Source organism: Anser anser (assembly GCF_964211835.1).
Source record: "Anser anser genome assembly, chromosome: 6".
NCBI lineage: Eukaryota > Metazoa > Chordata > Aves > Anseriformes > Anatidae > Anser > Anser anser.
The window spans coordinates 22,364,376-22,387,066 of record NC_139726.1 but is presented as its reverse complement, the minus strand read 5'-3'; the positions used below and the strand labels follow the sequence as shown (position 1 = coordinate 22,387,066).

Below are 22,691 nucleotides of genomic sequence, written 5' to 3'. Positions count from 1 at the left end.
AAAAATCTCTTCAGAAACATTAAAAGGAAGACGAGGTTTTGTAATGGATATGAAGAATGACAAAGTTAAATATCACCAAATGAAGCTCAAAAATCATTCACATCTGCGCAACCATTGAAATGTATGTTATGCAAGTATGTTATTTTATTTCTGTGGTGAGATTGGGCTGTGATATCAGACTCTAGAGGTAAACCAATAGAGGTTCCAAAGGTAAACCAATTTTTTTACTTAATCAAAGTACTTACTTTTAGGAGCTATGCAATAGGACATGTTGCCAAATGAAGACATTAATTGTTAAAGCTTTTTAGATCTAGGAAGAATGTCCTCCTTCAAGGAAATTCAGAAACAATTAAGTTAACGTAGCTGTTACATCACAGAGCAAACCTAGGTATCCCATGAAAAGTTCCAGTTTTTGTGGATGATATCTTATCAGAACCTGTGATGAGACACAAAAAGGGCCAAGATTTGAAGTTCTAATGAATAGCAAATGGACAATGCACAAACAGTTGAATTGTGAATTGGTTATAGTCAACATACATATTTACTGTGACATTTCACTTAAAATTAAGCTGTCTTTATACTATAAAGAGCATATTTACAAGCAGTGTTTTACAGGTTGTCAAAACTGGTAATTGAATGCACAGGCTATATTTGCAGCTGTCGAGGAATTCAGAAGTACAATTTGGTGTCATTGAGAATCTTCATAAACTCTCTAAACTAATAAACTTTGTAGCATATTAAAGTAAGAGCCATTGCTCTGCATAGAAAGCCAAAAAAACTACAGAAGAAACAGAACAGTTTACCAGAAGGACAAACAGCAGGAGGACACAGGTAAAGGTTTTGAATAGATGCCAAAAACTTGAAGGCACAACAGAGATAAATAAAATAGACAGTAAAGATGCAATATAACAAAATACTGTAATTTGGGCTGTCAGCGGGACTATAGTGAGTTCAGAATAGAAGAAGTGAGTTACCTTTTATGGGATATTTAACCACAAGCTGTCATAAACAGAGGCTGCTGCATGTAATACATATTCAAATACAGCATACGTTATTGGGAAAAAATACGTAAAATCACACTATAAAATTTTTGGTTGCATTTCCTGAATTTGTGCATGAAGCATCTGCAATTTGTCTGTTGCAGAGTGTGTTTACGAACATCTGAAGAAGTGGTTGCTTCGGTGCAATTTCTCCCAGTGTCATGAGAATAGCAGCAACGTGTGCAAAGTAAGAAGACTTCCTGCAGCCTGTGAGTACTCCTGTGTGACAAACTGGATTGTCACAGACTCAATAGGAAGGTGCACAACAGTTAAGTATTTCTTGGATTTCCTCCTGATAGCATTTTACCAAGTGATCTTAACTGAATGGTGCAACCAGATCAGAGGAGGAGTGATTTTTCTTGTCTCAGTCCATCAAGATCTCTGAAATGATTTGGGTATGTGGAGAAACTGTAACTATACAGTGCTTTAGTACAGACGTCTTCCTCTTCTCTGCCAGAATAGTTTCCTCAGAGCTTTTTGCCACTGGCTTTTTGACCCACTGTTGTAGCAAAACAGCTAGTGAAGATAATGCCTAAAAAAGTATCTATCCCTGCTTGTGGGGTCACAGCACTGCCTAACAATGCTACTTCAAAGTGTTTCCTCACATATACAGGTCTCTAGTCCAGTGTTCTGCAGTTTGGAATAGGTCTACAATGGTTTGTGCAAATTCTTCTATGTTCATTTTTTAGTCACACTAAAAGTAGCTAGATTTTTCTATTATTTTTGTTTTCCTATATTGTATTTTAATAGCTTTTTTATTAGCTTTATTATCATTCCCATCATTCAGTTCTTAGTAATCTTCCCCACCCTTCATGCCATAGCATTTCACACAATCCGTTAATCTTGCATATGAAAAGCCAATGGACATAACTGTAAAATAAGATTCCATGTGAGGAAAAATTTTCCAGAAAAGAAAAAACAAAAACAAAAACACAATTAATTAGAAAGATAGTAAGAAGTAATTTTAACAAAATATTATTTGTAAAGCAATCTGCATGGGAAAAAAAATCAGGTTTTAGAGTAATATGGTTTATAATAAAGTAGCAGTTCTTTTTTTATTGCTCAAAGAATTTTCTTCAGATTTGCATGTATTTAGTAATTTGCTGGAGAGGCTTGCCATCAGTTCCAGCTTTTATCCCAATTTTGCTGTTCTTCCATCAGTGTTTGAGGCAGAAATTACCTGCTATAAAGAGAATCAAAGACAAAAAATAGGGAAAATCTCCTCTCTTATTCATTTCATTTCAGTTATTTTATTTTATTAATAATTTGCTTTATTTTAGTTTTATCATTTCTTAATTTTAGTATTCTCGATTTTCTTATTAATTAATATAATTTATTACCACTTTTTTTTTCCCCAGAGAGTTATGTTTTATTTGAATTTGTGTTTGACAAAAGTTTTAAGTAATTAATTAGGTATTTTCCATTCTATATTTTTGTCTTCTTTACAGTTTTATATACAGTCTCTGGAACATAGTAATTTTCTTCGCCTATTTTCTAGATTATACCTACTGATTTTCTCTGTTATATGCCATATTTTCAAAGGAGTCTAGTTCCAAGGGCTTCTTTTGTTTTATGCTGTGCAGTGTTTTTAGTAGTGTTATTGTTCTGCAGGTACATACTTGTATCTATTAGGATATTTATTATGTATGTATTTATTATTTATTATGTATATTTATTATTTATTATATAACAAGAGGAGCAAAGTTTTCTCCTTGAAAGAAACATAAAAAAGCTAAGAACAGTGTTCTCACTTGCAAGCCAGCAATTACTAAGGTAAAAAATAAAATTTTGTCTGGCTATTAATTCTTTATGTAAAGTAATCAGAAAGTCAGGCAACATATTCCCCCACACAATGAAATTAGCAAAATTGATAAAGCTGAACAGAATTCAGTATAAACCTCCAGTGGATTTTTGCTGATCTTTTTGAAATGCTGAACTGGCTCTTGGAACATGGCTCATTTTCATGCATTGTCAGGTTTGGCACTTCTTGCTTCAAAACAAAACCAAAATCAGAATTATTGAAAGGTCCTGAAAGAGAGGCAGGTTTTCATGGTATTCCTAGCTTGATTACAGGCATATTTAGTGATAATTTCATGATCTAGCTGATTTAGAAGAGATTTACTGTGGCATTTTGCCAGTTTTTCTGGACAATATGTAGGATTTGGAAGTTGAATATTTTAAATTCTCTCTCTACTGATCAAGTTTCTAATGATACCTATTGCCTATGTATGTGGAAATAAGACACTGGTACTTTTGAGCATTGCAGATTAATTCTCCCTGCATTAGGATTTGGAAAAGGAGACACTATAATAAGGAACGTGACAGAGTAACAATAGTAGCAGAAAACAGGGAGATTTTAAAAGGCAGATGCTCTTGTAAACCAAAACACAAATTCTGTAGGCTGCTGAAATGTTCATGAGAAATTTAAAAATACTTGAAATCTGAACACTTTCTCATTTTATTTCATTGAAATTCAAATTATGTTAAATCTCCACTTTAAAATGAGTATGCAGATGCTCAGAATTCTTAATTTTTTTCACAACCAAATTACCTTCTGATGAAATTCAGTGAAAGCAAAACACTTAAAGGATAAATGGAATTATACAAAAATTTGATAGGCCGTATCCAGTTCCTTAGAATCCCGATGGAAAATAATTACAGCAGAGATTGCCTAGACATAAAAGAAAGCTGATGTAGCCAGCTACACTTTGGCTCTATTTCCTGTCTCTAAAAATTCAGATCTGCAAATCTTTATATAAGCAATTACAGGTATATTTTGACATGAGTGACAAATGTGGAAATGTGCTCATAAAGTTCTCATAGGATGATTTTTCATTTTTATAAACTGCTCCATGAGCATGAATCACAAATATGAAGAAGCATGTTCTCTGTAAGAAAAATCTAAAAGAAGAGTAATTGGCTATCTTGGTAATTACAACAGAAACTAGGTTCCAGGGTGATCTTAGAGAGTCGCAGAGCTGCATGGTGACAAAACAAATGAGGTCTCATAGGCATCTCCTCTTCTGGGACCTTGTGACTACACAACAGTGTCCCTATTTGTGTTTGCAGCCCACTCTGTTTTAGTGTCATCCATACATTTATCATTGCAGTTTCACCCAAGGAACACCCTGCAACTCTCCAGGCTTCAGAAATATGTTTTCCTTTCTGGGGCCTGTCAGAAAAGCCACTGGGATTTTTCTGCAATAACTGGACTTGCCTGCAGCCAGCAGAAGGCCTCATTCTTTCTAGAGTGATGGATGTTTCACAGAGGGGAGAAATGAAAGCATCTCCCTGGAGCACCTGAAACTCCTCTGCCACCCAGTATAACGTTCTATGGAGTCTCTAGGAATTTTGCCTGGAGACAGTATTTTGGATCTGAAGCTGCTTACGCCTTTAGTTACAAAAAGCAAATTTGGTTTTATGTGCAGCTTATACAATGGTAGAACTGGCAGTCTATCACCATAAATGTTTCTGTTTATTTAAGTTAAGGAAGGGATGTGATGCACTTCATAAAAAACATGCCAGTGACTGCAGGCAGTTTAAAATGGTCTCAGGAGTTACGAGAGGCTTCTCAGGCACAGAACACAGTTTAAGCACATCAATCATCTTTAAGTATTACTGTAAAACATTGTACAACGGGGCTTAAAACACTTCAGGCACTTTCTGAAGTTATAGCTGTTCTGTGTACTTAAAATGACATTGAGGTGAAATCTCTTTTGTCTCTGTAGAATATTGCAGATAGTGGAAACAAATCCTATTTTGCAAAATGTGAGAGAGCAGTGGAATGGATAGATTGATATGATGAAGAAATGTACCTCTGCTAGACACAGTATATATATACTTCTAAAGATCTCAAAATATACTTCTCTATGCATTGGACCTCTATGTAATCATTCTCTGGCATTTGGACTGTATGAAGTAAGTTTAATCAGAAAGTAACACATTAGTAAATCTCACTGTATGATATTAAGGATTTATTTTAATTATTTTAGCAATTACCTTGTTTTACATTAAAAGTTCTTTTTCTGTAGAGGTAAATGCATGTTATGTATCAGTTTTCATATGTTTTTACTTCAGGGTGCAAAAAAAAATGTTACAGGATCATGTATTTGTACTACAATGCCTGTTCCCTGAGAAACATTAGAGGCTGCGTCTTGTATGTGGGACCTAAAGGAAGTGAGTAGAACTGAAGCATACTGACAGTAAAGACTTGAAGCTCTTGCTTTTGGGAGGCTGATGAAAATTCTGCTTCAGTAAATACTATAGGATTTACTCATGATATATACTAACTTGAACAAGCTTTTTAGTGTCTGATTGCCTTTTTCTGAATAACAACATTTTTGTGATTCTGCAGCTTTCTGCAAGAGGTGAAATATCTTGAGATTTTAAAACATCTTTCTAACACAAAGCGGTTGCAGTGCTCTTGTATTCCGAGAGACACTTTACAAGGTAAATAAGGAAGATTCTTTCTGACAGATGTATGTGAATATAAATACATACTAGAAAATTGACATAACCATAATAATCTCTTCAAATCTTCAGCTACACTAAACCAAAACCAAACTGTGTTCAACTATTTTTCCAATTATCTTGTCCTCTGGATGGTTGTTACTCTGTATTTTGTAGCTAGTCATACATTGTAGTCTTATTGAGTGTATGTATGTTTTTCTTTGAATACAGAAGGGTGACTCCTAATGCATTAATTTGTAAATGCAGGGACAGAACTAATCCTTCCCATCAGGAACTTTCTGAAATCAAGCATAAGTGCTTTACAAGACTAGTAACAGATGATGAAACTTCTCTTAGCAGGCCGAACAGAATGGTTTTCAGGGACTGCAATAAAGTCTGTTGGTGATTTTAGTCCAGTTCCCAGAGATGTATACTGACAAAACTGTAGTGAGTACTGACTGGGAGTGTTTCATCCTCTGCTGTAGAAACAAAGAAAGTAATTTCCTAATTGGATGACTTCTTGCCAATGAAAACAGCACCTCAGGAACCCTGCAGATACATGTTTGATTTTTCTGTAAAAGTTGGTAAGTTCCTTTTTAATCCAAGATATTATGTTGGATTGATTTTAGGTAAGATAGTTCTGGTCTGCATATACACAGCCAATAAAATACAGTTTCATGGGGTCTAAACAGGTTGTTAGATAATAGGAACAAACTGGTATTATCCTATTTTAAAACAGGGTAATCTCCACACTCAGAACTTTACCAGTTTGGCTCCATTGCCTGCGAACTAAAATCTGTTTCACATAGAAGCTATGTCAGAAAGACAGAGGAGGAGCTGCAGTGTAGAGAAAAGTGTCCTGCTTTTGCACAATCATCTGAAGTAGAATTCAAGGACCTATTAGAATGAGTCCAGAGGAGGGCTACAAGGATGATCAAAGAGCTAGAGCACCTTGCCTATGAAGGCAAGCTGAGGGAGTTGGGTTGTTCAGCCTTGAGAAGAGAAAGGGAGACCTCACTGCAGCCTTCCAGTACCTAAAGGAGGCCTACAGGAAAGCAGGAGAGGGATCTTGGTCAGGGACTGTGATGACAGGACAATGAGTAATGTTTTTAAACTAAAAGAGGGTAGGTATATATCAGACATTCAGAAGAAATTCTTCACTCACAGGGTGGTGAAGCACTGGAAGAGGTTTCCCAGAGAAGCTGTGGATGCCCCATTCCTGGAAGTGTTCAAGGCCAGGTTGGATGGGGCTTGGAGCAACCTGGTCTAATGCGAGGTGTCCCTGTCTGTGGCAGGGGGGTTGGAATTAGATGATCTTTAAGGTTCCTTCCAACCCAAACCATTCTATGATTCTATACGTGAATTGGAGAGTTTTGATAAACAATGGATGCCTGCCTCTGACTTGGCAGAGTGATGATCTCTGGGATTGTATTGAGCAGACAGGGTGACCTTGTATAAAATGTGGATGAGATAATCTGAACATTAAAGCATAATGTGGAATTGGCTGTTGTGTTGACAAGAAAAACAAACAAAAACATATCTTTGTGTGTGTGTGTGAAGAAAGATTACAGAAATCATTCCTTCGGTCCAATAAAACAAATGTTCAAACTATGGAGTATGATTTAAGAAACAGTAGACCCACCAGACAGTCCACATGATACTAGGTACAGTAAATGTTTTATACTGGGAGTAGCAATTGTCCATAAATAGACATAAATACTTTAAAAAAAAAGTAAAAGCTAAAACTCTTTTCAAGTATTTGCACTTGCTGATGCAAATCTAACTCCAAAGGAAAAGAGTTTTCAGTAATTAGTTCCAGATGTACTTGTAAAAGTTACAATGAAAAGGTAATTATGTTTTAAATAATGGGAATGCTTTTCTTCATCAAAGTGAGAGTTTCTTTATTCTTCAACTGATCAGTTAGCTAGGATAAGAAATCCACACTGGGAAGAGCAATTCTAAACCCCTGTTACTGATTCTCTAAATTACTCTTTCCAGGACAATCAGTATTTGCTCCAGGCAGATCCTCTTTCTGATGAATGGAAACCGTACACTGAATACAGAGACCACATGATTGTAGATGGGCTGTTCAAAGTTATCAAGTGTTCTCTTCAGTATCTGGCTGAAAGCAGTGAGACAACATTTAAATCTACTCCTTTATTTGAAGTGCAGCTTGTTCTTAATGGCAGTGAAACGACTTTTAAACCTTCTTTGGACTCAATGTCAGTAGCAATTTCTGTGATACTACAGAGGGACTAATCAAAGACATCCATGATATTTCACCATCTGTAAACAGATCTGTCAAATACTTTGGACCCTTTTCAGGTGTTGTTACTTTTGCTACTTTTTTTTTTTTTAAGTTGACCTTCCATCTAAGCATTTGAATGTAGTTGTTTTCCCACCTGAGTCACCCCTATCCAGTGGTTTATGCCAAGAAGGCTAACGTCTCAAGAGAAGTGGTGAGGCTTTTCCCATCTATTCACTGTGAGCTGTCATTTTCTGCTTTCCTTAACTTCTGTCTCTCTTCTTGTATTATGAATGTGTCTAGCAATTTCTTTCAGCATCCAGCACACATTCTTTAAATGATATTGGCTAACTTTTTTTTTGTTTGTTTTTAACTCCTTCTGATTCACTTGCCCAATTGAGTTCACCTTGGCAGTACACACAGAAGTCTGCAGCTGGATGATCTGCAAGGCTTGTTCATGGATTTACCTTCCATTTTTGCTTGTGTATTGTCCACAGGCACTGTGTGGCTTTACAGTGTATGTGTTACTGAGGATTTGGCATCAAATGTCTTCTTCTACAGCTATATTCCAGGCTGTATCTTTCTCAAGAACTTTTTGGTTCCGTATGATTATTAGTTGAATGTTTGGTCTCTTGGTGTCTCGTTTCTCATCAGGATACCTGGTGCTGTTTCTGCTTCCACATCTGCAAGTACCACTGAGCTTATATTACGAGACTATTAGAAGACTGTGTCCATAGACAGGGGACAGAAGTGGTTTGTGAATTAAATAAACGCTTTTTCTAGAGATGTAATATTAATGCAAGTTTTTTTGCGAGACTGTTTTTGCCAGACTAGTCGGACTGCAAAAATCTTTATGCAGTTCTTCAAACTCTTTTTTTTTTATGAGATAGAAACAAATTTAAATAACTAAATGTATCAAAATATCACAGTTAAACAGACTCTAGGGAAAACCAGATTAATTACAAATTGGTTACACTGCATAACAGTGAAAAGAAACAAAGAAAGGGTAAAATAACAGTTGAGAAGGGGTACTGAGAGGACAGAGGGGAGTATAAAAAGGAGTAGTTGGAGAAAGGAGTCCAGGAGATAGTAAAGGAAAAGATAGAAGAGGGCTGGAGCAAACAAAATGGTCCAGAATCTCTGTTCCTGAAATCCTTCTGGCTTTTGCCAGCTTGATTTTTCTCTGAAATTCATGGCTACTTATTCTACAGTACTTGGCAGCAGGGATATGAAGGTTTGGGGATATCAGAAAGCAGCACTACCTGTTGAGTGGACAGGAGGACTTACCCTGTTCTTTATGAGCCTGTCACGCACCCCTGGACTGGCTCTTTTTTTTACCTAGGACCAAAGAGCAAACGGAGGAAATGAATGTCCTAAACTGTATTCTCAGACATAGAGAGCCAAGTTTGCATAATCTGTACTCTATAACTTCTGAGTTTCCTACTTCTTCTTCCTCCACCAAGTGCTGCAGTCTGTGGAAATGGAGATTATGGTATTTGGAATGGCTTGTATTTGTAAAATGTGCTTTGCCTGTACCTTTAGAAGCAGGAACAGCCCACAGTTTTTACTCTGGTCTTTACTGAGTCCATTACCTTTGCCTGCAAAGCAATATCTTCAAACCCAGATTTAGAAAAGGTGGGGTTTCTGAGTCCCATTGAACTCTCTACTAGCCATAACAGCCCAGTCAGTAGAAGTACTTTCATCATCTCCCTGTGGCATTAAAAATCTGTTAATGGGATAAAGGAAACTCTTGGTGAAGATGCCTGGAATCAAGATTCCAATTTTTTGAGGTCTACTAGAAAGTAACACTGACAGCCATAAGAATCTGAGTCACAACCCATCTCACTAGCAAGTGTTGTAATTTAAATCAACATGTTGGAGAATGTGAGTAATAGCAAGTGCAATGTTTTGTGTCTAGCTGATGACAGTAAGTACTTTGAATTTTTGATGTTAGTATGATGCGTGAAATAGAAATTATAATACTTGAGAAATATGAATCCAAGCAGTCATTTCCCATTAACTTGTTCCAAGGAACAGACAGGGAACTTGCTACTAACTGACAAGTTATACTTGTGATTGCCATCAGTATAGTACCTTGGGTCGTGGCACGTGGCTTGGCTATTAGGACATCTTTCTTTGATTTAATTTTTGTCTCCACTGCCTTTTCAATTTGAGGTGTTCATTTAGCATGATATAGATCAGATGGATACCCTGGAAGAAATAAGTGGCTATGAAGAAAGGGAACTTGGTCGCTGTTTATGTTCTGGAGCATCAAAGTCACTTGAACAAATAGTGCTATTTAAGGATAGATGACAAAACTGGATGCATGAAGCAGTTTCTGCTCTATGGATGAGTAGAGCAGAATTCTTAGTAGAGGGGAGTGGGATTTCCATGAAAGTAATGCACTTCCAAAATGTTTTCACAAGATGTAAAGTATTCTAAAGAACAGATATTTCACTTTTTGCAGAGGTTTCTTTTTTCTCCTACCTATTAAGGAAATATTAATAACTATATTATTTTGGTGATTTGTTTAAGACCTACTGTTTATGGTTTTTTTTTCTTTCTTTAGAGCCAATATTAGCAAAATATTCTGAAGAAGTTAGTGAATCTAAAAATCAGATGATTTTTTAGTGGTTCTTTCAAACCAAGTTGACCACAAGCCTTTTAAATACCATTGGTGAATTTAATATAAAAAAAATAGAGCTGAATTTTTTAAGGAAAACAGCTCAGGTAATTCCCTTAGGCAAGCTTCTCTGGTTTCTGATTCATTTGCATACATACATAAACACATACACATATATACAAATATATCTGTATATGTGTTTATGTATATAAATATTTTGTATTTTAATTCAGAATGGGGGGTTGAAGGATCTCTTGAAGCCAATTCAATCCCTTTTAGCTATCAGACAACGGAGAGTCTTTGCAGACATGGGTCTTTCCTGCTACCTTGGATGCATCCCTGGGATAAAAGGCTTCTTTGGGCTTAAATTTCTTCTGGATAAACGTAGAGTTTAGTGACATGGTTTAGTGGAGGACTTGTTAGTGTTAGGTCAGAGGTTGGACTTGGTGATCTTGGAGGTCTCTTCCAACCTAGATTAATCAGTGATCTTAGAAATGATGATTTCTTCTTTGATTGATGCAGACTCACTATTTGTCACGGGTTTGGCTTATAATACTATATTAAGAACTTTCAATGTTTCTATCTCATTTTTGGTATAAATTTATTTCTAAAATGCACTTCAAAATGGCAGTATTTTCACCATGCTGGAAAGCTAGATCAGGAGTGTTTAGAGCATGAGAGTGTCTAGACAGCAATTTGACTGCATAAGGTATGCTGAAGATCTGCTCTCTGGGAGAAAAGCTCTTTGAAATGGGTGTTAATCTTGGACTCTTCTAAAAGGTTGACATGGATCGCAGTGCTGTACCCATCATCTCAGATCTGAACTATTTCCTGCAGCCAGACAGCACCCCTCTGCCCCAATTCTGCAACACTGAGAACCTGAACAGGATTATTACTTGAATCATGTGCAGTAGATACAGCAAGTGAAGAGATGGGCAAGTGTAAATGAGTTCATGATATTTCTCAAGTGCATCTCATCAAGTGTGTGAAATGTATTTCTCATCTTGTTTAAAAAGGGTGAAAAAGGAGCCCACCAACTAAGCACTAACACAATGCTTCTATGTTTGATTTGATTGCATTTACTTGTTCATTAATATAATTGATGTGTAAGTTTGCCTTAAGTTTTCAGGTGCTCTGTGCTAATTAACTTGACATTTGCTCACGTTACATATTATTAGTGTTACGGAATGGAGAGACTCATGCATGAAACCAAGAGAGGTTTGAATAAGAAAGTGTAAAGAGGAAGGTGAACAGCTTTAAGTGAAATGATGGGACATCTAATAGCCACGGAAGACCAGGACTCCAAAGATGATGTGTTCAAAGTCTTGACACTGACCTTTTCAGAACTTACGGATGGTAGGTGCCACAACTTGGAGGCAAGGCTTTTCTGCAGATCTGGAGGTAAGGGTCTGACATAACACATATAAAGCTTTGCAACATACTTGAATAAGAGCTGTAACAAAAATAACCCTAAATGAGCTTTTATCTTTTTTTTAATCTCTTTATCCCCTGTGGAGATGTTTGCTTTGGACACTTTTTTACTATATATATATATATATATATATATATTTAAATACAGAATTATTCTGTTGATTTATTTGGGTGTACAGTAAGGACATCATAATTTTTTCTCGATGTTCTCAAGTTTCATTCAAGAGATTTAATGAGAAGCATTTATCAATGCTGTCCAATCATTGTCCTCCTAGGAATCAATCAAAATGTTTAGGAGAAAAAAATGATTTTCAGTGGGAAGTAATGTTTTCACACAAGTAGTCATAAGCTAAAGACAGTTTAAGACATTTTTTAACTTTGTATCACCTTTATTAATAGCAGATTTTAAGGCCAGATAGGCTCACTAGCTTGTGTGTTCTGCCTTCCACTGAATAGGATTTCCAGGTTGCATAGATGTGTACTAGAAGGTACATTTGGGAATTTTTACTTTGTTTTTGTGGTTGTGCTTGCATTGCAATTAAACCTGAAATTCAAAGCACAAACATTACCCCAGCTCCTCTCCAGTCATTGGGACTAAGAGCAGAGTTGGGTGACGCTGAGGGATGACATTGCTCAAATAGGCAAAGATTCTTGGTCAGGGGATTCAAGGTGGGATGTGAGAGATCATGAACATAATGCACAGTGTCTGTTTTAGAGCAGAACTTTGGCCTTGGGCGTTTCTCACCTTCCAAATGAATGCATGAAACCCGGGGCAGTGCACTGCTGTGGATTCATATATACATATTTTTTCAAGCAAAACTGTTGTAAGGTCAGTTCCCTCTACTTCCCCACCAGGACAATAATAATTTTTGTAAAACGAACATTTCTGGTTACATGAAATTCTGTTTTTTATCTGATTTTAGCTAAGAAACTTGAAGGGTGCTTTCGGTTTTAGTTTTCATAAATAAGGCCTCAAAGTATTAAGAGTTCCCAATTCTGTCTCTGTTGAAATGAATAGCTTTTAGTTGTTTGTTGTTGTTGTTATTGCTGTTTGGTTGGTTGTTTTTGTTTTGGTTTGGTTTTTTTTGCATAACCAGAGACAGGATAAATCTTGATCCTCTAAAAAACTACTGAGAAGTCTAAATGTTGTAGGATCGGGGTATTCCTTGTTTGCACAGGCGGGTCAGGTAATTAGCAGCTTAGGTTGTGTGCAAACCATCAAGAGTGCACTAATAAGCCCTTAATGGTTACGTCCATCCCCACCTGGGGGCTCCACCCCACACCCAGGGGCTCCTCTTAAGCTCAACCCTGGGACTTCAGTCTCTGCATGATCTATATAGTACGTGTGCCTGCTTTCAAGCCTGTTTCTGGTGCTGCCTCCTGGACGGACTAGGACCTATGCTCTAAGTAGGTTGTCTCCTGGATAGACCTTTATGTAGTGGGACTATGCCCTTGGCTGGTGAGGGCTTTGCCCGTGCTGGGGTCCCTCCTGTTCCTGGCTCACCTCTCCTTGGGAAGCAGATAGGCCTTGCTGCGCACTGTTGTGTATGTGCCTGTTCGCACATACGTGTGCAGGAATGGTTTCAGATGGTACATGCAAATTGAAGGTGATCTTCTTGAAATTTGAGCCATACTCCCTAATATACCTTTAATTAGGGAAATGTTGACAGACCAAAAGTTAAAGCAGTACAAATGGCACCGTTACAAAATTTGATGGTTTTAATATGTAAAACACTAGTTCTCTATCAATCAGATCTTTGCTTTCAACCTGATTTTTTCCAAATGACTATCACAGAATCATCTAGGTTGGAAGAGACCTCCAAGATCACCCAGTCCAACCGCTGACCTAACACTAACAAGTCCTCCACTGAACCATATCACTAAGGGCTACATCTAAACGTCTTTTAAAGACCTCCAGGGATGGTGACTCAACCACTTCCCTGGGCAGCCCATTCCAATGCCTAACAACCCTTTCAGTAAAGAAGTTCTTCCTAACATCCAACCTAAACCTCCCCTGGCGCAACTTTAGCCCATTCGCCCTCGTCCTGTCACCAGGCACGTGGGAGAACAGACCAACCCCCACCTCGCTACAGCCTCCTTTAAGGTACCTGTAGAGAGCGATAAGGTCACCCCGAGCCTCCTCTTCTCGAGGCTGAACAATCCCAGCTCCCTCAGCCGCTCCTCGTAAGACTTGTTCTCCAGACCCCTCACCACCTTCGTTGCCCTTCTCTGGGCTCGCTCGAGCACCTCCATGTCCCTCTTGTAGTGAGGGGCCCAAAACTGAACACAGTACTCGAGGTGCGGCCTCACCAGAGCCGAGTACAGGGGCACAATCACCTCCCTAGACCTGCTGGCCACACTGCTTCTTATACAGGCCAGGATGCTGTTGGCCTTCTTGGCCACCTGAGCACACTGCTGGCTCATATTCAGCCGACTATCAACCAGTACTCCCAGGTCCTTCTCCGCCAGGCAGCTTTCCAACCACTCATCTCCCAGCCTGTAGCGCTGCTTGGGGTTGTTACGCCCCAGGTGCAGGACCCGGCACTTGGCCTTGTTGAACTTCATGCAGTTGGCCTCAGCCCATCGCTCCAGCCTATCCAGATCCTCCTGCAGAGCCTTCCTTCCCTCGAGCAGATCGACACACGCACCTAACTTGGTGTCGTCTGCAAACTTACTGAGGGTGCACTCAATCCCCTCATCCAGATCATTGATAAAGATATTGAAGAGGACCGGCCCCAGCACTGAGCCCTGGGGGACGCCACTAGTGACCGGCCTCCAACTGGATTTGGCTCCATTCACCACAACTCTTTGGGCCCGGCTATCAAGCCAGTTTGTGCCAGACTAAAGGTGTTTGTGTAGGTGTTTTTTTGTTTTGTTTTTTTTCCTGGCATGATTTTCAGGAAGTATAAAGACTTACACTGCATATAAAAATGGGGAACTTTTTCCAAATAATTTCCTTACTTTTAAATTTTAATCTTTTTTTTGCCTCTTAATGCAGCTGAAAAGTAAAGTTTACCATGGAAATATCCTTTTTAAAGTACAGTTCATCGACAGATATTTCATTGTATTCTTATTTATGAATGCGTTGTCAAAGGATTGCTTGTGTTTATTAAGCCTTTAGTCAGCTGTGTCAAAACTTGCTTCAAATAATGATAGGAAACCTTTTTGAGCAATATGATTTGCAAGGAGGTAATGAAGTTCAACTGTATCACAGAATTGTGGGATTATGTAGACTGAGATTCAAAGCAAACTCAAATGTTTGCAAAAGCCCAATAAAAGTTTTCCAAAATTACAACAAAAACACCTTTATCTGTGTGTGGTGGCCTTTAAACTACAGTGTCTAATTAGGCAAGCTGTCATCAAGTCCTTGTCTATATTCAATGGCACTCGCTGCTGACTATTTTGTCAGCAATATGTATTTCTTGTAGAGTAGATGAGTCTTCAGGATGTCTAAAAGCTGGGTAAGGAACATGGCTTTTGGGGGGACCAGGCTGAGACCAAGTATGCAATTGCTAAAAGCTAGGCAGGTTTCTGAAAGCACTTAACACTGAGCTCAGGACCTACTGATACATTCAGTTGTCACTGTGTGCGTTTTTGAACTCTTTTTCTGAGGGGAGGTTTAAATTAATAACATACTTATTAAAACTATTTTATAGTGAGTTGCGTCACTGTGGTGTTCTTTTTATTGCTGAGGTTTATTTCCAAATTTAATATAGATAAATATGTTCTAACTAGAAAATATCAGAAATTTTAAACTTTAATCTTTTGTATAAATTGCATTTTGCAAATTACCCTGGATAATGAGTGGATAATGAGTCCACATTTGTCACCACAAAAAGACATGGCAAAAGAATGTCACAAAGTCAACTACTGCTTAAAAAAAAAAAAGAGCAGGGAAGCATGTGTATGTGTGTTTCTATGTGGGGAAGGTCGTTGGCTCTGCAAAATGACAAACAATATCTACTTGTAATGTTGTTAGGAATTACCTGAAAAGTGGAAGAATCTTAAAAAGATTGCCTTCACTGTAACCATGAAGTGGTACCTCTGCAGTCCAATGAAGTGTCTGTTATCAGAAGAAAACGTGTACTTTTAGAGGTGAGATCAGTTCTGTGCTCTGAACCAAATGATTTTTCGTTTTTTGTTCTGATAACAAGCTGGTGGCAAGCTTCACTGAACTGAGAAATTGTAAACTCTTAGAAAAGGCTGTCTAAAGATAACAATTCAATGTTTCTCAGTAATGTATTCTGGATGAATCTGATAATTTAAAGCCCATTCCACCAAAATGGGAGTGATGCTTGTGTCCTCTTTATCTTCAATTATGTCTAATCTGTTTCTAATTCAAACATGGTGCTGTTGTTGTCAGATCAAATATAGATTTCAAATGTGTTATGCTTCTCCATTGGGAATGTTTTGAATGTATGCTCTACAGACTGAACCTAATAAACTTCTAGGTAAATTTAAAGGAAATAAAATAGTACTTAAAAAAAAAGATTCATAGTTCATGAGATGGAACATATTTAATAAATGGCAGCTACAGAAAAATTATGGAATAATCTCTGTGGATTACCTGCTTAATCCCTAATGAACCTTAATTCAACAATTATGTTGTATCTTTCAGGTTAAGCAGGATAGCTTTAGAAACAGTTTTAAAAACAAAGTCATTCTTAGGTTTCATTCTCAAGTTCCTTTCCAGGATATGGATAAATTAGGAATTACCATTGTTTATGAACTATCATTATGTGTTGATCAATGTCAATAGTTTGGAGTACTAATCCCAGTATACAGTCAAAATACAAACTGCATAAATATTTACTGATGTATATTCCCGAGTGTTCTACAATGTGAGAATGAAAAGCATAACAAAAAGTCTGTCACTGCTTGAAATATATTTTAAAGAGAGAGTAGCTCATCTGAGAATGTTGGATTTTAAATGTCTGTTCTCATGACCTCTGCCTTGAGGAAGGTTCACAAGTCTCATCTGAAAGTCTGCAACACATGAATTAGTAAAAAATGCATTTGTTTCTCTGCCATGATCAAGAACCTAAATGAAGAATCCTTCTGTATTCTTTCAAAATGCTAGTGATGAAATATTGAAATTATTCTGAAGTATATTCTAACCGCAGGCTGCTCATGGACTTGAGACCAATGTTAGAAGTCTGTTTTTATCTATTTTCCCCTTGTCCTTCAAGTTGTCACTGGAGGTTTTGGAGATATTGGGCTAAGTGACTGCTAAAAACATCAAAAGAGGGGAAGATGGGACACTGTGAGTGTGGTGTGTATTTTTTTATGTTTTGAGTTTTTATGGTTTGTGGTGGTGGTGTGTGGTGTTTTTATTTTTGTTTTTGTTTTGCTTTTATTTTATTTTAATTTATTTTTGTCTGTGGTTCAGACCTTGATTCAGGCTTCTAGAGGCCTCTACCTACCTTCATTGTGTTAAACACACATACAGGTGCTACTTATACAACAGATGATGAATCTGGAATATGGAAGGAATCTGCGTCAGCTGTGCTCAGTGGAAGGGATGTTCACAGGCACTGTTTCTGCATTTGAAGGAGAAACCTTTCTCCATAAACGTACCCTGTGGAGCTGACTAGTGATGACTCGCTCCACCCTAAGATGGGAATGTAAGACTGAGCAAGCATGTGACTAGCAGGCTATAGATACTACTCTCTCCTTGTTGCTATTTGGCATTACCATTTAGACCTTCTGTAAATACTAAAAAGAACTACCAGACCAAGGATGATGAAGACCATCTATCCCTGCATCCTTTCATATATTTCTTCAGTGTGAGGGCTAGCTATGCAGTTCTTGTAGCATGAAGGTGCTCAGCCAGTGGGCCTGTAAACTGCATGTGCTTGGCAGGAACAATTCATCAAGCCTGCAGCCAAGCCTTTAGCCTCTTTCTCTCTCTTGGATTCTCTTAACAGCCAGAAGGGAATTTTCTGTAATTGCCTTATATGCTATGTGTGTGTCAGATATGCACAGTAAATTTCACATTTCTGTATAGACACAGAAACATATTTGCAGGTCATCATCGCTTTCTGTGGAAGGGAAGTAGCTATGGTAAAGGCTCTGAAGGAGCCTCCAACAAAAGTCATGTACTACTTTTTGTGATTGAAACATTGTCTGCTTGCAGGAAGGAAAACCAGCTTGCTCCTCTGACCAAATACTTCAGTATGTGTTGTTTGTCTTTTGTTCTAGGACTATATAGTGATCCTTCATGGTCATACAACGATCCTTCATGATCCTCAAACATGATGAGGTACCTCCCCTACCAGCTTTCCCACTGGGACAAAGATTACTGACAAAAAAGATGGAAAAGGTGGAGTGAAGACAACAAATTTCTGGACAAAGCATGAACATTCTCACAGTGTGTATCAAGGTACTGGCAGATGATGGGAAACAAAACCTCTCTGTGCAAACTAATGGAGATGTTGCAAAGTTATAGGTTGAACTGCAAATGCTTCCAGCTACATCTTTCTGAAGTGTGCATAACTGATTGTATAGATGACTGAAGTATGCCATTTTTCTAAAGACTGTGTCATACAGTGTCCATTGAAAAGTAAGGCCTCCTCTCTTTATTTACCTTCATGTAAGGAAAAAGAGAGAGAACATCCCCAAACAGAAAAGGATAGAGAGTTTCAGATGTTTATTATTGTTCAATTTATCTGAATTTAGAGACCCCTTAGATGGTTGATATAAGAGGGAAAAAGAGCCTTGGAAATTTATTCCATTTAATTTATTTTGACTTTCTTGTGGTTACTGCATGCTTTTAAAAAGCCCTCTATTTTCTCATTTGAATATTAGTGCATTTTAAAGTACCATTCTAAATTATTTATGCACATGCAAGCAAAAATGATTGAAAAGCAGACAAAATAAAGAAAAAATAGATGCTGGGCAAACATATCAATATTCTGCTTGATGGTCTTTCTCTACTGATGTTATCATTTTCAAATCTTCTTATTTTTCCTCCTCGACCTTTTGCAAAACTGGAATTTTGAACCTCAATGGTAAACATTCTATGAAGAAATTGGAAGAGAAGCTTTACTTTGCTTCTCTTACTGCCTTCTCTATGTGTGTGTATTAATATATATTGCATAAATATTTATGTTTGTAATAGTTACATGAAAGAATGTGGAATTTAGTAAGTGTATCTGATTTCAGTATGAAGCCTTCAAGTTTTCATTGTGAGTTTCACCTTGCTTAGGTTTGCAAGAGCTATAATAGAAACAGAGATATAGGTGGAAACTCTTTATACAAAAAGATCTCATCTTGCAGCATCACTCTTGTGATTCCCAAAAACGAATCCCAAGTCCTGCTTACCTGAAAAAATATTACCACTTCTTGTCCTTGAAAAAAAAACGTTATGAGCAAGTCAAATTCTCCTGAATGTATTAGCACCCTCCTACAGAAAACAAGAATGTTGAATAAGAAAAATAAATGTCTTCATGATACAAGTAGCTGGTAATTCAGGAGTCTGTCTCTTCTGCTGCCAGATGTGTGCAAATAGTTCCCTCAGAATTCAGAGGGAGTTGGTCACAGCCTGTCACTACAGAACAGAATATGGTGATCAGTCCAGGCAGAAAAGAACAAGATGTTAAAGTGTTTTTACTTCTACATCAACTTACCAAAGTAAATTGAGGTAAGAAAGTTTTTTTTTTTTTTTTCTTCTGATGAATGTAAGCTTAAACATCCTGGCATAGATTTTGACTAAATCTCTTAACATCCATGTGATAGACTCTACCTTCTGTAAACTGACTTTTATCCTTTTCCACACACAAAGAGTTTATGCATTTGTATGCCTAATGAGCACCTATTCATGACCAAAAGTAACTGGGAACAACAGCTGCTTGTTCAAGGGAGTGCATAGATTTTTACTGCTCACTATTTGTGCTTTCTTATACCAGACCCAGGAAATAAAATTACATATGTACACTTTGAGGACAAAAGTGTTGCTTAATACTTTATTTATAACAAAGCCAGCAAAAAATGATATTTATTTGTATTATGGCTACAGTTCTCAGGTTTTGGTGCTGCCTTACATCTGTGCTCTAGGGCCAAATATACAAATTGTTTTGCTCTGTTATCTCTCTGGAAAAAGCTTGTTTGACTGGTTTGCTTAGCAATGGGCACGTTCACTGTACAGTTAAACAGCAAAGTAGATAGAAGTCAGATTGCTTTTCTTCTTTAGTGGTCAGGATGTACCATTTCAATATTTTACTCCAAGCGATGTGCCTACGTCTGCTAATTTACAGAAGGACAGAATCAAAACCATGCTACCTAAATGTGTAGCACTGATCACAACCACTATCTACATGAATGAGGAGAGAAGAAAATGTTCAAAAGATGAATAACTATCAAATTAGGCTAATAGCCTTTCCCTCAAATATCTTGTCAAATTCAAGTAGCTCCCCAAACTTCATTTATATAGGGTTATATAGAGCAATTAACCTCTAAATAAAGAGGTGAACAAATAGACAAAAAAATATTTGGAACCCCAAGACATAGATTTTCTTAAACCATGTCACTTAATGTTCATAAATCTGTAAGCCTGTCTCCCTCTTCTCCCTTATGGTATTTGAAATACTCCTATTTGGCTGGACAGCAAGCTGTCCAGGACAGACCTCTACTTAGACTTCCTTTCAAATTAATTTGCAGGCTTCATGATTTTAAAAGTGTCTGTGTGAAAAAGAATGTATATGTCTAAATATGTATTTGCTTATACATTTCTTTATAGTGGTATGGCTGACTACTCCAGCAGTTTCTTGTGAAGTGTTGAGAGTAAGCAGACCTTCTTCATTCATTTGCAGAGGAAAAATTCCATCATCAGTAAATTCCACGGACCTGGTATTCACAGGCCTCTATCAACTTTATGCATTACTGACCTCCACAGGCACTTTAGGGGAAGGCACAGCAGGAAAAGAGACGAAGGTCAGTACAGTTATTCCTTTTGCAGACAAGTAATATGTGTTTAGATATTTTCTTAACACAATGTTCTCAGATGTAAGGCTTGGTTGCTCTTCCTGGCAAAATTATTTGCTTATATGAATTTGTTTCGTGCTTATTTCACTCTAAGGGTCAGTGACAAGGAGAACTGTCAAGTTCCATTTGGTCTATGTCACACTATACTTCAAAACCCAATTAGATCTATGCTCATGTCAAAGTTTTCTCGGTACTGCTACATCCAAATCAAGAAATTACTATGAGTTATGCATGATTGTTTGTTTGTACAAAGTATGGTTTGTCTGTGTGTATGAAACCGGGATTTAGAGATTAGATGAAGTTAAGTACTGAGAATTGAATCCCTTCCTGACCCCTCCCAACAGCAAGAAATATTGTTTACTTCATGTGTTGTATATAATTTGTTAATAATTAAGCAAATTATTAACAGTAACGCAAATTAAGCAAAGCTTGTCAACACATTTCTGTTCACCTATCAAATAGGAAAAGGCACTGCCTCCCCTTGTCCAAAGGACATCAATGCTTCTAAAAGTAAGTTAAGGGGGGTCAAATATTCTTCAGTATCCAGATAAAGACTCTAGGAACGTTAGGAATTCCTTGGAGAAGAAGGGGATGTTTGAATTTGAGTAGACATCCAGGATAAGTCTGAATATGTAAAATGCTTTGAGTATCTAAAATCCTTTAGGTTTTTAGCTGGATAATAGGAAAAATAGAACAGATCTTAAAATGGTGGTGGATATATGTGTTTCTGATTAATTTAATTATACTTTTTTAACTGCAAATGCATTACTTTCTGAATCTTATGATTTTCTGGTTTTATGGGTGATTTCACGGGGTCAGCAGGTGTAGAACCCAGCTTCCCATTGCAGTGGTTATAGGACAGACATTCTGCTGAGTCACAGGCAGTAGCATTGACTCAGAGGTGCCTTCATATAAAGTGGAGCCCTGGAGAGATGGCCTGATGTTTGAAGGATTCCCACACGTTCATAAATGTATGATTGCAACTACAGCTCTTTTATAGTAACACTGACTTGAGTGCAAAAATTTTGTGGGAGGGACTAAGCTCTCAAATTCAGTTTTCAAGGCAGAGTTGGTCATTTTGATTGGACAAACTGATGGAATCAAGTTAATGGTCTGAATATGTTTTTCGTCCACTGATCTCGAAGCATCTTTCAAAGAAATAAATACGATCAATGCCTTTATGACAGTGCAAATCTAGCTAAGCAAACTTTAGATGAGGTGTCTTAGATGCTTATAGCACTATATCCACAGAAATATGGCTTATCAGAAACAAAGTAATATGAACATAAGCTGTGATACCCCCCCTCAAAAAAGGAGAAAAAAAAAAGTGTAGGCTTTCTGAGGATTGTGCAGTAAGAGAATAAGATTTTGAGGGACTGGCAGCATTCAGTTTTCCAGGCATGCTACTGCCATGTGTTGCCACAGAAGAGCCTGGCTTGGTTCCCAGGCCTGCAGCTCAGTTGTTGAATGGACAGCATCAGGAAACACCACAGAGGTACGAGCATATCTCCTAAGTAGAAGAGACTTGGACAAAAGACAGACTCTGGGTGTGCCTCAATCTTAGCACATATGTAGAGTGAATGGTCGCAGAAGGAACTTTGAAATATGTAGTTCAGGTTTTTGCTCAAGTATTCTCAACCTGTGAACTGTGTTCTCAAGTAGTCTAAAAAACAGAGATTATTCCATCTGTGAACTGTACAATATTATAAGCTTAGACTTCAGACTTGGTTTAACTCACCTTGCAACATAAGCACCAGTAGTTCATTGTGATAACCCTCTTCTGGATGGTAATGCATTAGTGGTGTCTGCACAACTAAGCAATGAAGAGTAGGGAGAAGAAAAAGTCTCACACGGTACCATGTGCACCCACAGCGTCATACTGCCTGCCTCGATTTGTACCCTTTCAGTATCTGACAGTGAA

At 37.6% G+C, this 22,691-nt stretch overlaps 1 protein-coding gene across 2 annotated transcripts in view; it reads left to right on the top strand.

Moving 5' to 3' along the window:
• LOC310901912 (uncharacterized protein) overlaps positions 1–22,691 on the top strand; it is a 95,619-nt gene that overhangs the window by 21,836 nt on the left and 51,092 nt on the right. For both annotated transcript variants that reach the window (XR_014586278.1, XR_014586279.1), the window contains 5 exons: positions 1,145–1,435; positions 4,151–5,216; positions 5,395–5,489; positions 5,975–6,073; positions 7,488–8,603. The gene's annotated coding sequence lies outside the window, so the exon portion shown is untranslated. Of the gene's footprint in view, positions 1–1,144; positions 1,436–4,150; positions 5,217–5,394; positions 5,490–5,974; positions 6,074–7,487 lie in introns of those variants that run through there.